A 21,673-nucleotide genomic window follows, 5' to 3' on the forward strand; every position below is an offset into this window, starting at 1 on the left:
CTGGCTTTCCTTGGCATCTTATTCACGCCCCGTGACACCTCTCGCCTATGCAGCCATGACACCGCTCTCTCCTCGTCTGCTCTATAGACTCGTGTGCTTCTGCTTGAGGGAGACCAGTCTTACCCACCTTGGACAACCTGTGCCTAGTGCTCTTCGGATGTTGACTGATGACAAATGAGTAATGAATGTAAACAGAGAGGGAAAATGTAAACATAGGAGTTCTTACTGCCTAGGGAGGAGGTAGCATGGCTTTGTGGTCAAGGGCACAGGCTTTGAAAGCTGACCGCCTTGGTTGCCATCCTGGCTCTTAGATGGGGTGGTGGTGGGTAGCCACCAGGCAAGGTCTGTACCTAAGACTATCATTGTGGTATTCACCTCGTGGCATCACTGTGAGGCTTAGATGAAAGAATCCAAAGTAAGTATTGCGAAGATTGTCAGGCATATATGTAGTATGTGCTCAGTAAATGGTAACTATCATTGCTCATCCCACTTCCCCTGTGAATTGAATGGTTTGGGGTAAAATGTCTGTGCACTTTGGGGCGGGGGGGAGTTAGGGTGTGGGGAACAGAGAGAAATTTAGATTTCATTCCCAGTGAGAAGCAGAGAGGATATATATGCTAATAGATTCTATGCTTTGTCCTCCTTCTTCCCAGCTAGAGTCAAGCTACATACACCTCCCCTGTTACTCCCTCGCCTTATAAGGACTCTGGGCAACAAAAAAGATGCTGGAATCTAGCCATGTAGAGCAAAGTGGGGATTCTCTAGCCCAGTGGTCGGCAAACTGCGGCTCGCGAGCCACATGCAGCTCTTTGGCCTCTTGAGTTTTTAGCAAAGGCCAGCTTAGGAGTACCCTAATTGTGTGAATAACAATGTACCTACCTAGATAGTTTAAGTTGAAAAAATGTGGCTCTCCAAAGAAATTTCAATCATTGTCTTGGATATTTTTCTCTGTTGACTAATGAGTTTGTGGACCACTGATTGAGGTAATCTGAAATTTTGCCCAGCTTCTCCATAGAGTTCTAAAAATTGCTGAACAGCCCTGGCCAGGTAGCTCAGTTGGTTGAAGCGCTGTCCTGATACACCAAGGTGGCGGGTTCAGTTCTGGCCAGAGCACATACAAGAGTCAGCCAATGAATGCCTAGATATCTAGAACAACAAATCAATGTTTCTCTCTCCCCTTCTCTCTCTCCTCTCCTTTCCTCTCCCCCCATTCCTCTATCTAAAATCAATCAATAAATACAAATAGTTTTAAAAAGTGCTGAACAAGCTTTCTCTAAGGAGCCCTCTGATACCCACCTCAGCTCTTTGCTCACATCCACCATTGATAGTGTCTAGTCCCAGAATGAGCCATTGAGAACGTCCACACAAACATGGGAAACCATTTGTCTTGATCCTGGATGTGAGAGGAGGAGTCAAAAACACAAACTGCTGCCCCAATGCATGATGGGAGCGCCTGGGGAGCAGTGCCCAGGTACAGGAGGTTGGGAGGAGATGCAGAGAGAGGCGTCATCTGTAGAATAGCACGCAGGGGAATTTGGAGAACTCTGGGGAAGCAGAGCCCAGACTTGTTCATATCTGCCCACCTGCCTGCTTTTCTTTCCCCGGATCTCTGGCTTTCCCTGAATTTCCCAGGATTGGATTTTCAGTTTCCCTTCGTCATCAACTTCTCCTCTCCTTCTCTCTCTCTTTTTAATGAACCGAGACTGGCCTTGGTGGGACAGTGACAGAAGTTTCATCCAGTGCGTCTCAAGGTTCAGTGTTCTGGAGTCAGGTGCTGGCCAGTCTCCTGTTGGCCCTGCATGCCCACTCGCCACCTTCTCCATCCTGCCCTGTGACCTTAGGGCTGACCTGGGTGTCTTGGCTCTGGCTTCCCGTGAGGTTCAGCCAATCCTGGCAGGAGATGGGTGGTCAGGAGCAAAGACAGGATGGGGTGTGTCCTCACCTGGCACCCTCCCTGTGGGGCCAAAAAGGGCTGATTGATCCCTCCATCAAGGATGTCTTGTCTATTGGCTGTCCCCAGACAGCCCCTCTCCTGTAGGTTGCAATCACCCCTCTCTCTTCATGCCCTTCAAACCTGACCCAACATAGTTACAAGACAGAGCACTGTATTTTGGGTTCTCCCTCACTCTGGCTACCTCTTTGGAAATGGCCCCTTTATGAAACTCCCCTAGAATTATCCTCACTCGAGTGTGTGGTCAGTGTCCTACAGGGACCCTGACAGCACATATCCACGGGGAGCTGGTTTACGATTCAGCTTCCTTGCCATGGAGGGTAGACAATGTGGATGATGAGTAGGTCGGGAGGGTTGGGGGGAGTTAACAAGCACCCGATTCTGGCTCCAATGGTCCCGCAATGACTTTGAGAGAGACTGGGCCAGATTCCGACCATCGAACTGGACCCGGTCCAGAGTTAGTCAAATAGTAAGGAGAATGCAGCCCCCTCTTGGTTCCCATTGTTCCCAGCGCCTCTTCTGAGAAAGTCTGCATTTTTATGAGATCATAATGAGCTAAGCTGGGAAAGGCAGGGGGATTTCTAAACCGGGCCCTGGCCAATGTGGGAGGGCTCCGGGAACCAGAAAGAGAGAACTGGAGGATCAGCATTATGTGACAGAGTTTCTCAACACCTCATTGATTTCTGCTGGCATGGACTACCTGAGAGCCTAGGGCGGCTGAAGTTTGTTTGTATTGATTGCACCATCACTAGTTAGGTCGGAGATGCAATAGATGGCAGAGGCCCAGACACGAAATGGAAAGAATGGGGTTCATGCAGACCACCCATACATGCATTTACTAGTCCAACCCAGCAGGTGTTAATTGCACAGTGTTCCAAGGAGACACTCGGCCAAGGAGCAAACCCAGGAAACGGGTGAACAGGTATCAGGAAAACACCAGTGAGGACCAGCCTGGCAGGTGGTGAACATCTTAAACCTCCCTGAATCTTGAAGTGGCATGGACGCAACCATTTCCGAAACCTGTCCCGATTTGGACACTCCAGGTGCATTCTGGGAAGGCGGCTCTTTCAGACCTTTAATGTTTGGTTAGCCACCAGGGTGGACAGCAGAAGAATGATGCTGCTTCTGGGAGCTCTCACCTCCTCTTGCTTCTCCAGGAACTTCTTAGAACAGGAGCTCAGAAAGTAGAAGGAGCTGCACCCTAGTGTTGGCCCTAAAAGTCTCCAAGCAAGAAGCCCATCATGGATGTCCCTGCGAGAGGACGGAATCTAAATCCTGCTCTTGCCAAATCATAGGCCAGAAAAGAGTCCCCCTCCCTCCAATAAATGAGTGTGCCATGACATGAGGGGAGCATGTGTCTTTCTGGCGCTCTGTTTACCACTGTAGACATATCTGGATGTGCTGTTACCTTGATCCCATGCAGCTCTGGAAAAGCAGAGCTCAGGGGAGAGAAGTTGGGTTGTAACATCCAAATCCCTGGTCCAAATATCGCTTTTGCCACATACTTTTAAGAAAGTTAATGACTAGAGGCCTGGTGCACGAAATTTGTGTACTAGTGTGTGTGTATGTGTGTGTGTGTGTGGGGGGGGAGTGTCCCTCAGCCCAGCCTGCACCCTCTCACAGTCCGGGACCACTTGGGGGATGTTCAGACCTCTTGCTCCTTACGCTCACCTGCTCGCTACTCCTTGTCACTCAGCTCACAGTTCCAAGTGCTGCTTCAGAGGCAAGAGAGGTTGCTGCCACTGCTGCTGCACTTGCCAGCCATGAGCCTGGCTTCTGGCTAAGGAGGTAGCACCTACATTTAGCGTCTGCCCCCTGGTGGTCAGTGGACATCATACTGATCGGTTGTTCTGGTCATTCCGCCATAACGGAAGCTTAGACTTTTATTATATAGATTGTGATTCCTCGTTTCCTCATTAGCTAAACTAATGAGACCAGGAACCTCGTAAGAGGATGCCATATTAATCATATCAACATTTCTAAGAATAGCATGGCAACTTTCAAGTAGTCCTAAGATCTCAATAAATGAGAATGGTCATTCCTGCTGCTCTTCTGGAAGCCCTAGTAAAGCCCCAAATTGCCCCCTTTCCTTCCTGATTGTCCACCTTCCATGTTGGAGATACTGCAGCCCAAGGGACAACCTTGCTTCCAAGAAAACGCACAGCTTAAGTGTGCAGCTGGCCTGGGCTGGAGGCACAGGGAACTATCGTTTCTGAGATCCAGGTTCCGGGGGAATTGGTTTTGGCATGGGAAAGAGTTCCACAGTGACTATCACACCTCCCACCCATTTAACTCCAGCTTCATGGGCACCAAAGACACCTCCTTCTTCAGTGGAGAGTCAGGACAGACATATAGACCCACTTCATGGAAACCCAACGGCTCTATCTGAGGGGCCAAGATAAATGGGCAAAGCCAGGCAGCCTGGGATACAGAGCTCCTTTGCCTCAGCTCCTCTGGTGGGCTATTTTAAAATCATTAATTCAGTCTATTTCCTGGGATGCTGGTGTCCTATGTCACTCTTAGTCATCCCTGTTGCCCTTCTCAGACATACTTCCTGAATGTCCACTAATACATCCTGCGTCTCCTGAACTGAATCCCTTATCGATGCCAGTTCATCCCTTGCCTACCCTAAACTACTATCTGGGCCTCTGTAATAATCATGACTCTGGAGTATTTGCCACCTAACTATACTAGCAGAGCAACTATGTCTTACTATTAACATCAACATTCATCCATTCATCCATCCATCCATCCATCCATCCATCATCCATCTTGTGGGTAATTTGGGGTAGGGGGATGATAGGTGCATTTGGGAGGTATGGACTATCGATGGCACAACCACATGTGTCAAACACAAGGCCCGCGGGCCAAATGCAGCCCGCCAGGCCTTGCAATGTGGCCCGCACCACGCTGTCATCACTGCACTCCGCTGTCAGTTTATGACATTGTCAGTTTATGACTGTTCAGTAAACCATTCAGCCCGCGATTTAGGCTGGATTTTAGATTTTGGCCCCTTCTCTGATTGAGTTCGACACCCCTAAAACATTTGAATTTTCCCAAGATACTCAGAACCTTCTCACCATTCACAAAATCAGGGACCTCTTCCGTATTCTCTCCTCATTCAGTCAGTCCTGTTAAATCAAAGCAAGTAACATTCTCAAGAACCAGTCCCTGTTAGCCAGTGACTCTAGTCGAGCAACGCTAATTGCTTTCCTCTTTAGAACTCTGGTGCCTGCCTGGCCCAGGGTAGGTGGTTGAACTCGTAGGTGGTTTTACTGTTCGCGGAAGTAAATATCCAAATAGTCATTGAGAATATCTCAGGTAGGAAAGTAGGACGTGTCCCCTGGGAGTCTACAAAGCGTGTACTCATAAAACAGGTACACAGCCATAGCAAGGTCTGATTAAATACTAAAATTAGTCATCTCTATATTATGATGTGTGTTCCTCCGCCCAAGCTGTACATTCGGATGGCCCAGGGAAGCATCTAGAAAACCACAGATGCCTGTAGCTCACCCACAGAGATTCTGATGAGGTCTGTCTGGTCAAGGCCTATGTTGTTTTTTTTTTTAAATATTCCCCAGGTGAATCACATGAGCATGAAGGATATGAATCACGGTAGCAAGTGCTGAGGAGTATAATTAAAAGGGAGGCTGGTGAGAAACCAGAGTGGGGAGAAACACTTCCTAGCACAGCCGGACCTTGGGTTGAACCCTGAATAGGAGCAAGGATGTGGATGGACAGCGACGGAGAAGGGAGGAGAGCCTGCCTGGGAACGGGGCGTGGAGACCGTGTGAACGGAGGGAGCTGGAAATCAAGTTGATGGCTATTTGATGAGTGGCAACTGCCTATTAGAGGGAGGGGGCAGAAGTCCATGTCCAGCCCCGTCATGTCCCACCCAGCTACATGATGGCAAGAGGAGCAGCTCAGTGACAGAAGGAAGGGGGACATAGAGAGTGAAGCATCTTGGCTGACAAGTCTGGGAAAGAATGTCCCTTAGTTTGTGCCCACAACACAGCTGTGGGTGACTGTGAACATGGCCTTGAGGAAAGACTGAGACAGAGAAATGGCATGCGCCTGAACTTGAAGGTGCCATTGTGAAGACTCAAATATGAAATAAGTCTCCGGGCATTGGGCCCCAGGTCCTTGGAACTGTTGTTATTCTAGGAACTACTGCCCCTTAAGAATTGAGTGTAAGTTCCCCGACCTTCCTTCCTTCACAGATAACTCAAGGGCAAACTCCCCTGCCTTTCCACTTCCTTCCCAGGGAGGAAAGAAGCTGGGTGGGGTGGGCAGTCAGGGTCATTGGCGGTAGAGTGGACTTTCAAGAAGATGAACCAAAAAATTCATGAAAGAAAAATGATCTAAATGGAGGCAAAGGGGATAAATATGCCTGAATCCTACCTGTTAACATGGAATCGGAGGTACAAACAAGAGGTTACCCTCAATGGTCGGTCAGGAGAGATTGTGAAGAGTAGGCATCAAGTCTAGTAAGCTCGCAGGGAGGGAGCTGTCTTTGCATGAAGGATTTTAACTGTGTGTGTGTGTGTGTGTGTGTGTGTGTGTGTGTGAGTGGGGGAGAGGGGGAGACAGATCTCAAAATAATGGAAAAAGCAGCTCACCAGAGCAGCTCAAGACGTTGCTGATTTTGTCTCTGTCTATCCAATGGAGGGCAAGCAACCAAAAAAACCAATTTTAACAAAGAACGTACAAACCATTAGAAGGTGAGACCCTCCCCGCCCCAGTCCCCAGGATCATGAGCCATACGTCTGTGGTCTGCGTCACGTCTGCCTAACAATGGAGCTATTCTTAGACGGGCAGACATAGCGGAGAGCGGAGCCTGAAGATTCTGCCCAGAGGCGTGGTAGACAGGGGGAGCCGCCGTTTCCCAGGAAAAGCAAGACGCTTCCCGTTCCGCTCACCCGACAAAACTTTTCCAAGAATGAAGCCAGACACCCTCAGCGTATCTTGGAGGGAGCTGGCATCCCATCACGGGGGTGCCAGCTGCTGCTGCGGCGGCCGGTGCCAGAGCTGCCGTCTGGCCAGCTTTGCCAAGGAACACTCCCATGTCAGTTTGGGGCAAGTAGCGATCTCTCTCAATGAAGTTGATGGTCTGGGGCCCCAGCTCAGGTCCTCTACTCCCCCAGGCCCACGTGGTGAGTGCATATTACAGAAGTGTCTGTTTCCCTCCTGGCCTCCCTCCTCAGGGGGGCTCCCAGCCCCTACAGCCAGATCCACGGGTCCCCGTAACTTCAGGCCTCGGCCCCCTGACCAGTTTGATCTTGAGACAGAAAGTACTCAAGCAGGGTCAGTACTTGCCTCCCCCCTGCAGGGTCCCTCAGTATTGAGTCATTGTCCGTTGAACGTGTCTCCGGGCACGAGATGCCAGTCAAAACCAGTCAGGCGGCTGAAAACCATCCATTTCAGTAACATCCTATTACTCTGTCTCAGCTCAGCATCTCTCAGACCTTGGTGTGCATCCTGATCATGTTGGGGGGGGGCGGTTGTTACACTCCGGGTTGAGTAGATCTGGAGGGCACGGAGAGTCCAAGTTCACAAGCAAGGCTGACACTACTGGTCCAGGGGCCACACTTTGAGAACCACCGGCTGGTGGCAACATTTGGATTCTTTCTGATTATTGCACCCCGGTGCCCTGCTCGTCTCAGTGCAGTGTTTCATTGACTCTTCTGTTTCATTCATTCGCTTTACAGCATCGTATCTCCTGCAAGTTGCCAGGCAACTGTGACCTATTGTTTGAACAAGCAACGTTAATATTAATCTCACCATCTTCCTATCACTTTTATTGGGGACGTGTGTCCTGGCAAACAAACTCACATCCTTGCCCCCAGTGAAGTGCGTGGAGGTTGTTAAAGCCACACAGTACCCTTCAGAACAGTGGTTCTCAATCTTCCTAATGCCGTGGCCCTTTAATACAGTTCCTCATGTTGTGGTGACCCCCAACCATAACATTATTTTCATTGCTACTTTATAACTGTAACTGTGCTACTGTTATTGAATCGTAATGTAAGTATCTGTGTTTTCTGATGGTCTTAGGCGACCCTGCTAGCAGTTCTCAACCATCGGAAAACACAGATATTTACACTACGGTTCCTTCACAGTAGCAAAATGACAGTTATGAAGTAGGAACGACAATAATGTTATGGTTGGGGGTCACCACCACACGAGGAACTGTATGAAAGGGCCGAGGCATTAGGAAGGTTGAGAACCACTGCTTTGGAAACTTGGGGCCTCCCGTGGCATTTCCTGTTAGACACACAGACACATTAACAGGATTATAGATGAGCCTCATTTAAGATAAAGTTTGCTGGGGGAGATTAGAATTGCTCCCTGTGGGACATAAATTAGGGACAAAGCAACCAAAAAAATTGGCTCTCTAGAAAATTCTATTTCCAAAGAGTTCTTAACTCTGAGCTCGTCACCAGTTACCTTCACTGTGTAGGCGCCAAACAGGTCCCAGGGGGTAGGACACGTGCACTAGAGTTTTGAGATAACTCTCCCAAGATGGAAATCCATGAGGCCTCATCTGACATCTCAGGAGCATCAGATGTTTCTCCAAACTTTCTGACTTTCATTTATTCCCACGCCTAGAAATGGACATCTTCCCATTCCTGAAAACACATACACTTGGATTTCACTTCAGATAATGGGTCAGTTGCCCATTATTAAGTACATCTGATTTTTGTCTTTAAAAAAATATACATATATATATATATATATATATTGATTGATTTCAGAGAGGAAGGGAGAGGGAGAGAGAGATAGAAACATCAATGATGAGAGAGAATCACTGATTGGCTGCCTCCTGCACACCCCCGACTGGGGATTGAGCCTACAACCCGGGCATGTGCCCTTAACCGGAATCGAACTCAGGACCCTTCAGTCTACAGGCTGACGCTCTATCCACTGAGCTATACCAGCTAAGACTGAAAGTTGGTCATGATATATGATTATAAAATCAATGTCACTGTTTTAAAGCTTGAAAATCATAAAAATATAAAAATCTCATAATCTGGGACTAAATAATAGCTTTGGAAACCTTCTTCCCATCCAATGTGTCTGTAGATGTGTGTGTACATATTTACTGTAATTGTAACCATATTGACTATAAAATGTTGGATTCTGTTCATTTTCCTTTTGTCATGGAAATTTCTAGTCATTCGCCATTCATTGCAAGCATCTTTTTCACGGCCACCCATTAATAGTCTCGGTTTAATTGCTTCCATTGTCAGCTGCTAGAGTGTGTCTAATATTATTTTTTGAATTTAGGTATATATATGTTTCTAGAGAACTATTTTATTTGGAGTCTATTTAGAATTTGGAATCTGTTTATTGAAGCCGTTAGGTCAAAAGATAGGAACATTTTTTAAGCTCCTGACAACTGTCTCCTAATTGCCTTCCAGGAAGTTCTCCTGTCACAGGCTGACCTGCGGTGTGTGGAAGCATCTGCCTCCCGAAACGTGAGTACCACCTTTTCATTTGCTACATAAAATGTGTTTGCATTTCCATCCATTGTTGTTGCTTTTCTCCGTGAGGTGAGCTTAAACATGCCAAGTTTCCCTGTCATCGGTACTCTTTTCTGTGAAGTGTCTGCTCATGTCCGCTTTTCAGTTGGCATCTTAGAACATTTATTCTCTGTCTGCGTGTGCTCTTTATACATGAAGGATATAAGCACATGATGGATCATGTCCTGCCATAAAATTCTGGACAAGCAATAAAGGAGCAAAGAGCCGGGCTGTTTGGGGGATATTGTTCAATATTTTTCTAAGATATAATCTCTCCAGGCTATTCCATGTCCCGTGATTAACGTAACCCATCGCCTCTTGAATTATTTATTCCTATAAATGATTGTGGAATGACCCTCTAGGTGTACCCATTTTTCCTCTGTCACTGGGGTGATATGGCTGGACTAAGGGGATGGGAGATCTTGAATACAGTGCATTTATTTTGCAAAGTTGATTTCTGAAGGATTGTGGTAATTAACACTCCTGGAAGCAGGCAGAGAGGACTGATAAAGTTGTTCTTGTGACTTTCTCAGAGTGTGGCGTGTGGGGGAGGAGGAACACCTGATGATCCTGGGTCCCTGGGGGACATGTGGGGGATGGGGAGACTCTCTAGTCTCTTTTGGGGACATTGTTGCCCCCTAACTACAAATGAAGCACTAAGGATACACCAGATGTAGGCATTAAGGTACCTCTTCCATGTACACGTTAACTTTCCTCTTACGAGACAACCAGGAAATGAACTTTGCATAGGAAATGAATCAGAAGAGAGAGCAAAGATGAGCTAATCTCTCAAAATATGCTGTCTGGGAGCCCTGGGGAAAGGACAGAGGGGTGCCCACCCAACCTGGGCATGTGACAGGAGCCCAGGCAACCTTTGCTCCAGTGAAGGTGACATACTGCTGATCCTCTCCTCTCCAATCAGTAGCTCTCTTCCTTTCTTCATTTATTCTTTAATTCATTTGACATTCATTGAGCCCAGCCAGTGTGGTTCAGTGGTTGAGCATCCACCTAGGAATCAGGAGATCATGGTTCGATTCTTAGTCAGAGCACAGGCCCGGGTTGTGGGCTCGATGCTCAGTGTGGAACCTTCAGGAGGCAGCCGATCAAAGAGTCTCTGTCATCATTGATGTTTCCCTCTCTCTCACTCTCCTTCTCTTTCCTCTCTGGAATCAATAAAAATGTATTTAAAAAATTGAGTACATGGAGCTAAGAGCTGTAAGAGAAAAGGGGGTGCAAAGGTGAGGGGCTCCCAGTCTAGTGTGTCTTTGAGTGAAGGATTGGAATAGGGACAGAGCTCGGACACACAAACAATCCAATATGACCTCGTATCAGCGCAGAGCAGAGCAATGATCTGGGCACGAGTCTCTGAAAGTCTTCTCAGATGGGGACCCTTGTAAGCTGTGGAGGCCAAGTCACCTTTGTCCGGGAAGAGGCAAAGGGAAGGGCATTCCAGGAAAGGCACAGAGAAGTTGACGAGTCTCACGTGTTTGGAATTGTGGGAGCAAATCCATGGTGGAGGTGGGGATGTGGGGACAGAGAAAGGGGGACCCCACGGGGACAGGGAGTGAGGCTGTGAAACGAGTCTTTGTGTTCCATCCAAAGGCCTTTCTCCAATCCCGTGGGAATGGGGAAGCCAGAGAATGACACATACACGATCTCCCCTTTTGTTATAAAAAGCTAACTGGGCGCAGAGTTAATGGGCTGAAGAACAGGAGATCCTGGGATGGGAAGTGACTAACATCATGACATAAAGCTATGACACCACGACATCACCATGCATGGATTTTGTGGTTCAACATATTTTTGAAACAAGAGCAGCAGGAAGAAACGACCAGAAACCACAGATGATGAGCTCATGGCAGACAGAGATGGAGCTCGAAGCTGTCATTGCAGAGGAGGAGACACGGCCAAGACCATCCCAAATATTAGAATAATGTCATTGTCGTTCCTTCACCTGTGACAGCTGCCGGGCCAGCGTGATCTATGATCTTCCCTGGGCCTTTCATTAAGTCTCCATCTCTGCACTGCCTTCCCAGTTCACTGCCTCAGGGGACGTTGGAGATTTGAGTTTGAGAAGGGGAGTCGCAAGATTTGATAGTCTTCCTATTTTCTTTCTTTCTCCGTTTTCGAACTGACTTCAAACAAAGGGTTGTTGAAGGATGAGGTCTTGGAGCCCCTTAACCTTCAGCTACAAGATGGGCTACCTTTTCAGACCCCGAGCACCCAGCTCAGAAATCTGTCCCTGTTCCTTCATTATTTGCAAATATATACATGTGTGTGTTTTCCTTGCATATTCCCTGGTGGAATGAAGAGTCTTATGCTTGCTTGGGTGAATCTTATGCCTGGCTCTCAAAGTTAAGAGAGAGGTGAGGAAACTTTGGAGGATGTTTTGAGAGCAAAGAAATCAGTAGTTGCCCTAGCTGGTTTGGCTCAGTGCATAGAGCATCAGCCTGAAAGGTCTCAGGTTCGAGGGAATGTAGCTTGGTTGCAGGCACATCCCCATTGGGGAGTGTGCAGGAGGCAGCTGGTCGATGTTTCTCTCATTGATGTTTCTAACTTTCTATCCTTCTTCCAAGTCATCTTTCTGGGATTCCAGGCATTTCTGGTATCAGACACCCCCCATTACCCTCCCCCCCATCCAAGGCATTGATGACATGACTGACAATTCTTTCATTGTCTTGTGGTAAAATACACATAACAAACTTTACCATTTTAACTAATTTTAAGTGTATGGCTCTCTGCATTTATTAAACTCCCATTGTTATGCAGCCATTATCACCCTCCATCTCCAGAAATTTTTCATCTTCCCAACTGAATCTCTACCCCTCAAACACCAGCTTCCACCCGCCCTTTTCCCAGCTCTGGCAAATGCCATTCTACTTTCTGTTTCTATGAGTTTGACTATTCAAGGCACCTCATAGAAGTAGAATTATACAGTAATTATCTTTCTGTAACTGACTAATGAAACTATCAATTCTTTTAAATAGTATTTTTCTTTTTTAAATACATTTTTATTGGTTTCGGAGATGAAGGGAGAGGGAGAGAGGGATAGAAACATCAATGATGAGAGAGAATCATTGATTGACTGCCTCCTGCATGCCCCCTATTGGGGATCAAACCTGCAACCCAGGCACGTGCCCTGACAGGGAATCCAACTGTGTCCTTCTAGCTCATGGGTCGATGCTCAACCACTGAGCCACACCGACAGGCTTACAATTCGTTTAACCAACATTTTCCTCAGTTGATTTGTTTGTGTCACATAGACCCAGATGTAGTCTTGGTGTTGTTAAGAGATCCAAATATCCCTTTTCAACAACATGGTCTACCAGTAAGCCAGCCAGGATTTATCGCATTCCTATCACATATTTAGGAGAGGGATGGATGCCAGGAGAAACAGAAGAACTCTGAAAATGTGTCACCCTGCCTGCCCTTAGGACATTTCTGACTTAGTAGCTCTGGAGGCTGAGGGAACACACACAAAACAGCAGGAAAAAGCAAGTGTCCACATGGAGGCCGAGAAGCACACACTTTCACACAGGCGGGCATCTGCCCTCCGTACCGCATCTGTGATGTAACGAGGACTTTGAAACAACTGGTACCACAACGATTTCTGAAAAATCGATCCTTATTAGGCAAGCTCGAGTGCATGCGGGGACACGGCATTCAGTGAATGAATTGGCTTTTGGAAATTCTCTACTTGGGTCAGTGGTTTGGGGGAACTTTTTATTTAAAAAAAAATCTAATAAATGCTAACTATAAAAGGATTAAAAAAAAAAAGGGAAGTAGGAACTTAGCTCAGACTTCTATTTCTTGATGTGTCTATTCACTTTGGCTATCGCACTGCATCCTGTTACAAAGCTGTCAGCTATTTGCCATCTGGAGCGAACAGCTGTAGCTTCCTTCCGAAGCCAAGCACAACATTTTATGGCAGAGAAATTGGCCTATTGTGTTGGTCACTTGCTTTTGCATATCCTTGGCCTTGGCTAGCCTGATCAGAGAAGGAAAAGAATTCTCCTGTCCCAGATCCTAGCCGGCTCAGGTAAATCCAAGGGGCAGCACGTGTCTCTTCTTCACCAAGATAGCGGCACCTTGCCTTGCCCGGGCCTGGACGCATCTTAGCGGAGACATCTGTGCACAGGATCTGTGCACAGGATTATTCACGAATGGGCACACATGTTTGAATAGCCACGGGACTTCCCTTTACATGTGTCGGCGTGAAATGCAAATATTTATCTCTGCTCTTTTGGAAATTTTATTAAAAATGACAACAGAGCCGAAACTGGTTTGGCTCAGTGGATAGAGCGTCGGCCTGCGGACTGAAAGGTCCCAGGTTCGATTCTGGTCAAGGGCATGTACCTTGGTTGCGGGCACATACCCAGTAGGGGGTGTGCAGGAGGCAGCTGATGGATGTCTCTCTCTCATCGATGTTTCTAACTATCCCTCTCTCTTCCTCTCTGTAAAAAAATCAATAAAATATATTTTTTAAAAATAGTGCTCATGCTCTTCACCTTAGCAAGACAGCAAATAGTAAGATAAGAGGGAGGGGAATGATAAGTTAAGGTGAGTAGATTCGGGGACAATTTTCAAGACTCATGGAGTCCCAGCGTGCTGAAGCATTCTAGAAATGGTTGCTCACTGAATTTTTCTATAGTGTGATTTATCCGGTTAAGAAAACATTATGTGAATCCAAAGACAGCAAACAATAATTAAAACTGCCTTGAGCAACCTTTTGTAGTTGTTTGCCAATAACGCTATTTTTTTTTTTTTTTTACAAGTCTGTGGTGTGGCACATTGATAATGGGTTTATTGAATGAGGTTTTTACCAACCATGTCATTTTCCTTAGAAAAACCCAAAACCCATAATCATGAAAGCTTATTCCTTCATTTATTCATTGTGTATCAGCGCTTGTTTGAAACAAAGTTGATTCAATTATGACAGTTTTTCTAGAAAACGGAGCGCTTAATGATACCTTTACAGAGCTAATAATCAATCAAACGGAGCTAATATTTCACATCTGTCTCCTTGAATCAAGAGGACTGCATGGGATCATCATTGTGTGTTTTGAGTCTATCTGTAGGTCATTAAAAACTACTGGTGTGCTTACTTGGCCTTTGTCACTGAAGACCAGTAATACCAGCCAGAATGACCTTTGTCCTTTTTTAGCCAGACCATAATCGGACTTGTCACCTGACTCTCCAGCTGGAAATAATCATAAATCAGCCTCATCCAATGATAGGAAAGAATAGCGCACCATCACAGGAGTGGTTTCCAAGACAACCAGAACCTGCCAGTCATTCCATTCGTTGTACATTGGAGGGCTGGCTGTTTCTGAGATGGTATGTCAATTAGTCTTTGCCCCGCGCCCCCCCCTCGCCCCCTCCATGGAGTCAGGGCCTACAATACTCTGAAGGGAAGAGGACAGAAGACAGAAAAGTGTCAGCAGAACAAGGTTCGAGGTGGTGGTGGTGGGGGGGGGGATCTGAGCAGCTTGTGGCTTTGGATACAAATTACCTAAGTGAGTCATCCTTCTGAATCACTCCTCCCGCCTGGAGGACCTAGCCCAGCCTTCAGAGACTGTTTACAGCCAGGCAGCCACTAAACCAGGCTGAGCTGGAACCGGTGTCACCCAAACCCATCATTACAGGTGTCTGTGGTTAAAATTTGGAGCTCAGTCATCTGGAGTCTACATTCACTAAATTGCTGAGTCAGGCCCCATTGGCATGACTCAGTGGTTGAGCATGGACCTGTGAGCCAGGAGGTCATGGTTTAGATTCCCAGTCAAGGGCACATGGCCTGGGTTGCAGGCTCGATCCCCAGTGTAGGGCCTGCAGGAGGCAGCTGATCAGTGGTTCTGTCATCATTGATGGTTCTTTCTCTCCCTCTTCCTTACTCTCTGAAATCCATAAAAGCACATTAAGAATAAATAAACGGCAAGTCAGTTTTGATGCCCAGCAGCCTTTCTGAGGAACACACAGTGTTCTGTATTCAAATGAGCCCCATTCACTTCCCCCCATGCCAACACCAGCCCCCCACTCTACCCTCCGGTCCCCTCCTGGCGACTTCTGCCTTCGGCTCCTGCTCCCCATCTGGCCTGGTAAAATGAGCCGAGGTCTCTCAGGCATCGTTAGCATTCTTTTTGCTGAAGCAAATCCCCAAAACAAGTAAGGAAAAAAGAAAAATGTCTGTCTCCCCTCGCCTGCCCCCCCCCCCCGCAAGATATTGGATTGGGAAAGAGGGAGAGCAGAGCTTTATGGTACTGCATGCTTAAAATAAGTGAGCTTTGGGCTGGGAGCTTTGCTTTCGTAATGCTCTTTAATCAAACAACTGTACTCCATGGCAGCCAGTGCTAACTCAGGGGCGGGAGGCTAAGGTAGGCTGTGTGGTGGCCCGAAGCCACAGACTCCATGGGTGACGAAGGTCTCATCCAGGTCTGCCTGCCAGTCGCCCAGTCCCAGACTCGGAGCGTGGATACATAGGTGGCTGTTGGGAACCATGGAGATAAGCTGGCACGGTAGTTATTATACATCACGCATAGCCAATGATGTAATGCATCGGGAAGGGCTGGGCCCCTCTGAAGGGCCATACAAATATTATGGCCCTTATTGTGGTTTTACGTATTACCTCTTTGTTGGGGCTGGGGGCTGGGAGGTGGGAATTCACATATCCTAGAGTAGGCAAATATTTAGAAATCAACAATCCCCCATGAAACAGGTTAAGACTATGACAAGGCTCCTTCTCCACAGAGCAGAGATGCTCACCAGACCACAGTACAATCTGAAGAGAGGTCTGAGCTTCATGGACCGGAAATGGTCTTTTTCCTGCCCCTGACATCGTGTGATGTCCCCCCGTGTGTCTCACTCAGCTGCGTGAGGGCCATAGACTCTGCATGTATGCACATACAAATGCATGTCTAGGTACACGTGAAAGACAGCGTCTGAAAAGATGCACAGCTTCATCTTAGCTGTGGTTCCCCGAGGGCCGTGGTTGGCAAACTGCGGCTCGAGAGCCACATGCGGCTCTTTGGACCCTTGAGTGTGGCTCTTCCACAAAATACCATGGCCTGGGCGAGCCATTGTTGAAGAAGTGGTGTTAGAAGAAGTGTAAGTTTAAAAAATTTGTCTCTCCAAAGAAATTTTGATCGTGGTACTGTTGATGTTTGGCTCTGTGGACTGGTGAGTTTGCTAACCACTGCCCTAAGGAGGCAGGGAAAATGTAGGCAAAGGGGAGGAAGGCTTTCTCACAGATAGTTCATGGTATGTCTGTGTTGTTCAAGTTGTGTAGAAGGTGAATGCATGCATGCATTATGTGTGCAATAAGAAAGCAGCAGTGAATTTTAAAATTGCAAATTAGTTTAAAAAAAAAACCCAATTAAAATAGCGCTGTGTTTCATTGTGAAAGTGGACAAAGGTTATTTTTAAAACAGAAAGGCCCTAGCTGGTGTGGCTCAGTGGATAGAGTGTCAGCCTGAGGACTGAAGGGTCCCAGGTTCGATTCCGATCAAGGGTACATCCCAGTAGGGGGGTATGCAGGGGGTGTGCAGGAGATAGGAGTCAGCCGTTTAATAATTCTCTCTCATCACTGATGTTCCTGTCTCTTTCTCCCTTTCCCTTCCTCTCTAAAATCAATACAAATATATTTTAAAAAAAGAAACACAGAAGAGAATAAACTACAAGAAATATATATATAGAAATGCGGCAACTAAAGAGCATAAATTTCTATAATTCACCAAGTGCCTAGATGAATGGATGGATAGATAGATGATAGAGGGATAGATCATTCCAAGGCAGGTCAACATGAAAATTTTAAAATACCATCAATAAAGAGAAGATTCCAAAAGCTTCAGAGAAGGGAACAAACAGTGACATGTACAAATTCTGGAGTTAGAATGGGATTGGGCTACTTAAAAGAAAACAACAAAACAAAACAGAAGCTTGAAAACAGTAAGCAATGTCTTCAGAGTTGTGAAGGATACTATACCCAGACCACCTATCCATCGATTGCAATGGGAAAAATAAAGGTATTTTCACACGTTCAAAAATTCTACCTCTCCTGCACCTTCCCTGGAGAATAAGTTTCATCTGAATGCAGGAGTGAAACAAGAAAGAGCAAGACAGGAAAAGAAAGCACAACAAAAGTGGAGACACCAAACATGAGAGTGGCGAAGAGAATTCCCGGGTTGATTGCAGTGATTATCCTCTGGACAAAAGATGTGCAATGGCCAGCAATCAGTGAAATTGGAATGGGACAATAGAGGACCTCAAGCAAGATGTCTTTAGAGAAAAAACAAAACAAAACCAGAACTCAGATTAGTTGATGTACGTAAGCCATGGGGGAAGTTGAAGGAAAGTTTGAAAAAGAACACATGATACATACGTAGAAAGCTTGAGCCAACAACTAAAACAAAAGTATTCAATTAATCACACAAAAATAAAATGCTGCACATGCAAAGAATTAAATTTAATCATAGCATACCACTTGTCTCAGCACGGAGGAATTTTTTTTATGATCATCATAATTTCCATGATGACTCTGGACTTAACCGAGATATAATTTTATTCTAATTAGGAGAGATGGTGAAAGCTGTTGCAATGAGAGTACTGTATCTGCCATCAATACAGTCACTGGATTTGGTAAAAAAACAAACAAACAAAAAACAAAAAACAAAAACAAACAAACAAACTGATAAAGTGAGAGTGAGGGGAGAAGCACCTAATTTTGAAACATTGAAGTAATGAATAAAGAGGCTGTCAAAGAGTCTGTTTTTGGGAGTAAGGAAGGATCAGCCAGCGGTCTTCTGTCTTCCCTGAAAAGTTCTGTATTTGCCTTTTAACTTTTTCCGTAATTAAAAACTTTGTACATAGTTTATATTACTTGGGTCAAAAGAAAAGTTAGTTTTAAGCAACTCGAATCACAACAAGAAGAACAACAACAAAAAGTCCAACCATGCACTCTTTTTTCCTCATATTTTTATAGAATCGAACATTACTCTATCTTTAACAGGATTTATGAGTTTAGATAATTTTTAATGACAAAGAAAATGCCCACGAGACAAAGTTTTATATAATCAGGGCACAGTGGTATCATTGGTATATGATCCCACGCTAAAAAAAGAAAAGGTTGGAGAGAAATACTTATAATTACCTCTCAGAGTGGGTTGATCAGCAGTCATTATTTTATTTCATATATGTTCCTATATTTTCAAGTGTTCACACAATAGGCATGTGTTACTTTCATGGGAAAAAGAGTTAACTTTTTGAAGCATCCAGTGGTTCATCATCGTGTCAATGCCTGCTCTTGTGTAACTCCGCCAGGACTTACTAAACAAGATAGTCTGCAGTGTGGGCGGGGAGATTCCATTTAGACATAAGGAAACAAGTGTCACTAAATTCTGAGGCTGGCTAGCTGGGAAGGTCACAAAAATATTTTCAAATGCAATAGACTAAATCTTAGAATATTAGTGTTGGGATGAAGCACCTACTGAGGATGGAGCCTGCCACCCGGGTATGTGCTCTGGCTGGAAATGGAATCAAGACCTTCTGGTTCATGGGTTGACACTCAACCATTGAATCACATCGGCCAGGCTTAGATTTATTTTTATTTTATTTTACTGTTGACAGTATTACAGATGGCCTCCAATTCCCTCCCTTTTACTCTCCTCCTTTTGTATGTTTAAAAAAAAAATAAAATATATATATATATATATATATATATATATATATATATATATATATATTATTGATTTTTTTACAGAGAGGAAGTGAGAGGGATAGAGAGTTAGAAACACCGATGAGAGAAAAACATCGATCAGCTGCCTCTTTCATACCCCCTACTGGGGACGTGCCTGCAACCAAGGTGCATGCCCTTGACCGGAATCAAACCTGGGAACCTTGAGTTTGCAAGCCAACGCTCTATACACTGAGCCAAACCGGTCAGGGCTTGTATGTTTTTTGAATGAGCACATGTATGTCCTACCCATTCCATCCTCTACACACAAGCTCTTCCCGGCTATGGGGTCCCTAAGGGGCGCGTGGTTAGCTGAGACATGGCAGCTCTAGCCTCGGTGAGCCTGGAGGGAGGGTGAAGGGGACCCTATGGGACAGGGGGACAGAAGAGTGAGGTCAAGAGCCCAGGTCACCCTGCCTCTACCTCTCCCCTTCTGAAGGACCATGTCTAAGTGCCCATCACCATCTGTCCTCCTATGGCTCTCATTATTGGGAGAAAGGCTTCTGGGAATTGCCAGGAAGCCTTTTGCTCTGATTCCCTGGCCCGCTGTGAAGTGGGTGAACGGCTGTCACTGAAGAGAAATGGTGTTTGTGGCCGCGGGCCTGCTCTTAGGAGGCCCCCCAGTTGGGTGTGTGATGAGGTCATCTCTCTCCTGCTTTGTCTCCCCTGCACCTCCCTCAACTTCCACTTGCTCTAAAAACCAATGGAAAAAAGATCCTTGAGTGAGAATTAACAACAAAAATCGATAATCAATTTTGGAGCCCAAAGATACCTTTTTGTACAGCGCAGAGCAGCGCACACAGTCGGCATTCTAACATGGATTCATCAAGGTTGTGTCTTTTTCTTCTAAGGTACTACATTTAAGGTTTGTGTCTTTTTAAAGCGATGCTGAGGGATGGGTCAGCTCGGGGGGCAGCAGCTGGATAGGGCGACGAATGGGGTTGAAAGAGAAGGAAGCCACACTTCTAGCTCTGGGGGATTTTTAACTTTCTAAACATGTTCTACGCGATGCCTAGGAGGCCCATCTCCAAATCTCCAACTTCTGCTTTGTTGCTGTTTGTTGACTTGTCAGCTTTCGGATGCTGATCTCTAGACCTCAGACATAGGGGAGTTAACAGCCATCGCTGTTCTCTGCGCGTGTGCGTGGCTCCTTATAAATAAGTCTCAATTAACCAGCATCTTGTGACCTGCAGAAAGGCCGGCTGATCCGGGCTCTGTTAATAAAGTGTGCGCGGGAGCTGGGAGTAATTACACTGGCCAGCGCCATTGTCAGAGCTCCAAGGGCCGAAATGCTATCTTAGTCCAGGCAAGAGCTATAGCCTTGTCTCTTTGTTGGAAACATAATGAAAGGGGCAGGCAGGGAGAAAGCTCATTGTCGGCAGCACAGATAACTTGGGGGTACCTGGGATTTGTTATAAATGCATTTCGATGGTTTATTTTGTAGGGAAGAATGCTTCCTTATCTTCAGGGCTGTTTAGCGGGACAAAGGAAATCATCCCGGTGTGACATGTCCTTATCTGGACATGATTCCCTAAGGGGACCCACGAGAGGGGAGTGTTGCATTCACACAATCTTGACTGGTGTTCCGATCTTGCCCGAGCAACCCATGCAGGAGGTCGGATGGGGCTGGTCGCCGTTGGACATCTTGCAGACAGACACACAGACAGACCTGAGGGCTGTCATCTGAGAAGGATCCCTTTTGGGATGGAGATTTCCCGTGTGATGTTGCGCTTCACACTGAAAGGGAGCGTTTTTCTCCTTTTCACTTGAGATGCAATGGCAGGTGATGGGAAAATAGTTCCCTGGATGAAAGAAACCCTAGGTTCATTGAAGCTTAGCGGCCTTCTTTGCTCTAGACCAGCCCAGAGCTTGGATATGCTGATGGGTGCTATAACTCTGCAGAGGGGCCAGAGTGTGCATTCAAGAACCTTTCCTGCCCGGGATGGGTAGCTCCATTGGTTAGAGCATCATCCTGATGGGCCAAGGTTGCAGGTTCAATCCCTGGTCAGGGCACATACAAGAATCGACCAGTGAGTGTGTAAATAAGTGAGACAACAAATCAATGTCTGTCACTGTTGGGTGAATCAAAGATGAGAGGTCGTGGCTAAAAGGAGTGAGCAGACATGTGTGCTGGAACCTGGCTAGCCCTGGTGTCACTCTTTTAGGGACAGAGCATTGTGGGTAACGGAATAAATTCTGATACCAGCACTGGCTCCATTCCCTGTAACATATCAGATGTTCCGAAATGAGGAGTAACTGCAACATGAACTGGAATAAGTAGCAAAAAATCTGCCCCAATTATGGAAAGGGAGATTTCTAATAGATGCCAGAAAGACTGTTGTGGTATAGAAGAGTTATGTGGTCCAACTAGCAGAGCTTTAAGAATATTGCTCCCTATGTTGACTTGGTTGATGGTCTAGACAGTGGTTGGCAAAACGCAGCTCGTGAGCCACATGCGGCTCTTTGGCCCCTTGAGTG

At 46.2% G+C, this 21,673-nt stretch overlaps 1 protein-coding gene across 1 annotated transcript in view; it reads left to right on the forward strand.

Moving 5' to 3' along the window:
- DUSP10 (dual specificity phosphatase 10) overlaps window positions 1-21,673 on the forward strand; it is a 93,851-nt gene that overhangs the window by 19,526 nt on the left and 52,652 nt on the right. The window contains exon 2 of the mRNA XM_084868912.1: window positions 9,370-9,426. The gene's annotated coding sequence lies outside the window, so the exon portion shown is untranslated. The remainder of the gene's footprint in view (window positions 1-9,369; window positions 9,427-21,673) is intronic.

This window comes from Pipistrellus hanaki, assembly GCF_964339955.1.
Source record: "Pipistrellus hanaki genome assembly, chromosome: 20".
Classification (NCBI taxonomy): Eukaryota; Metazoa; Chordata; class Mammalia; order Chiroptera; family Vespertilionidae; genus Pipistrellus; species Pipistrellus hanaki.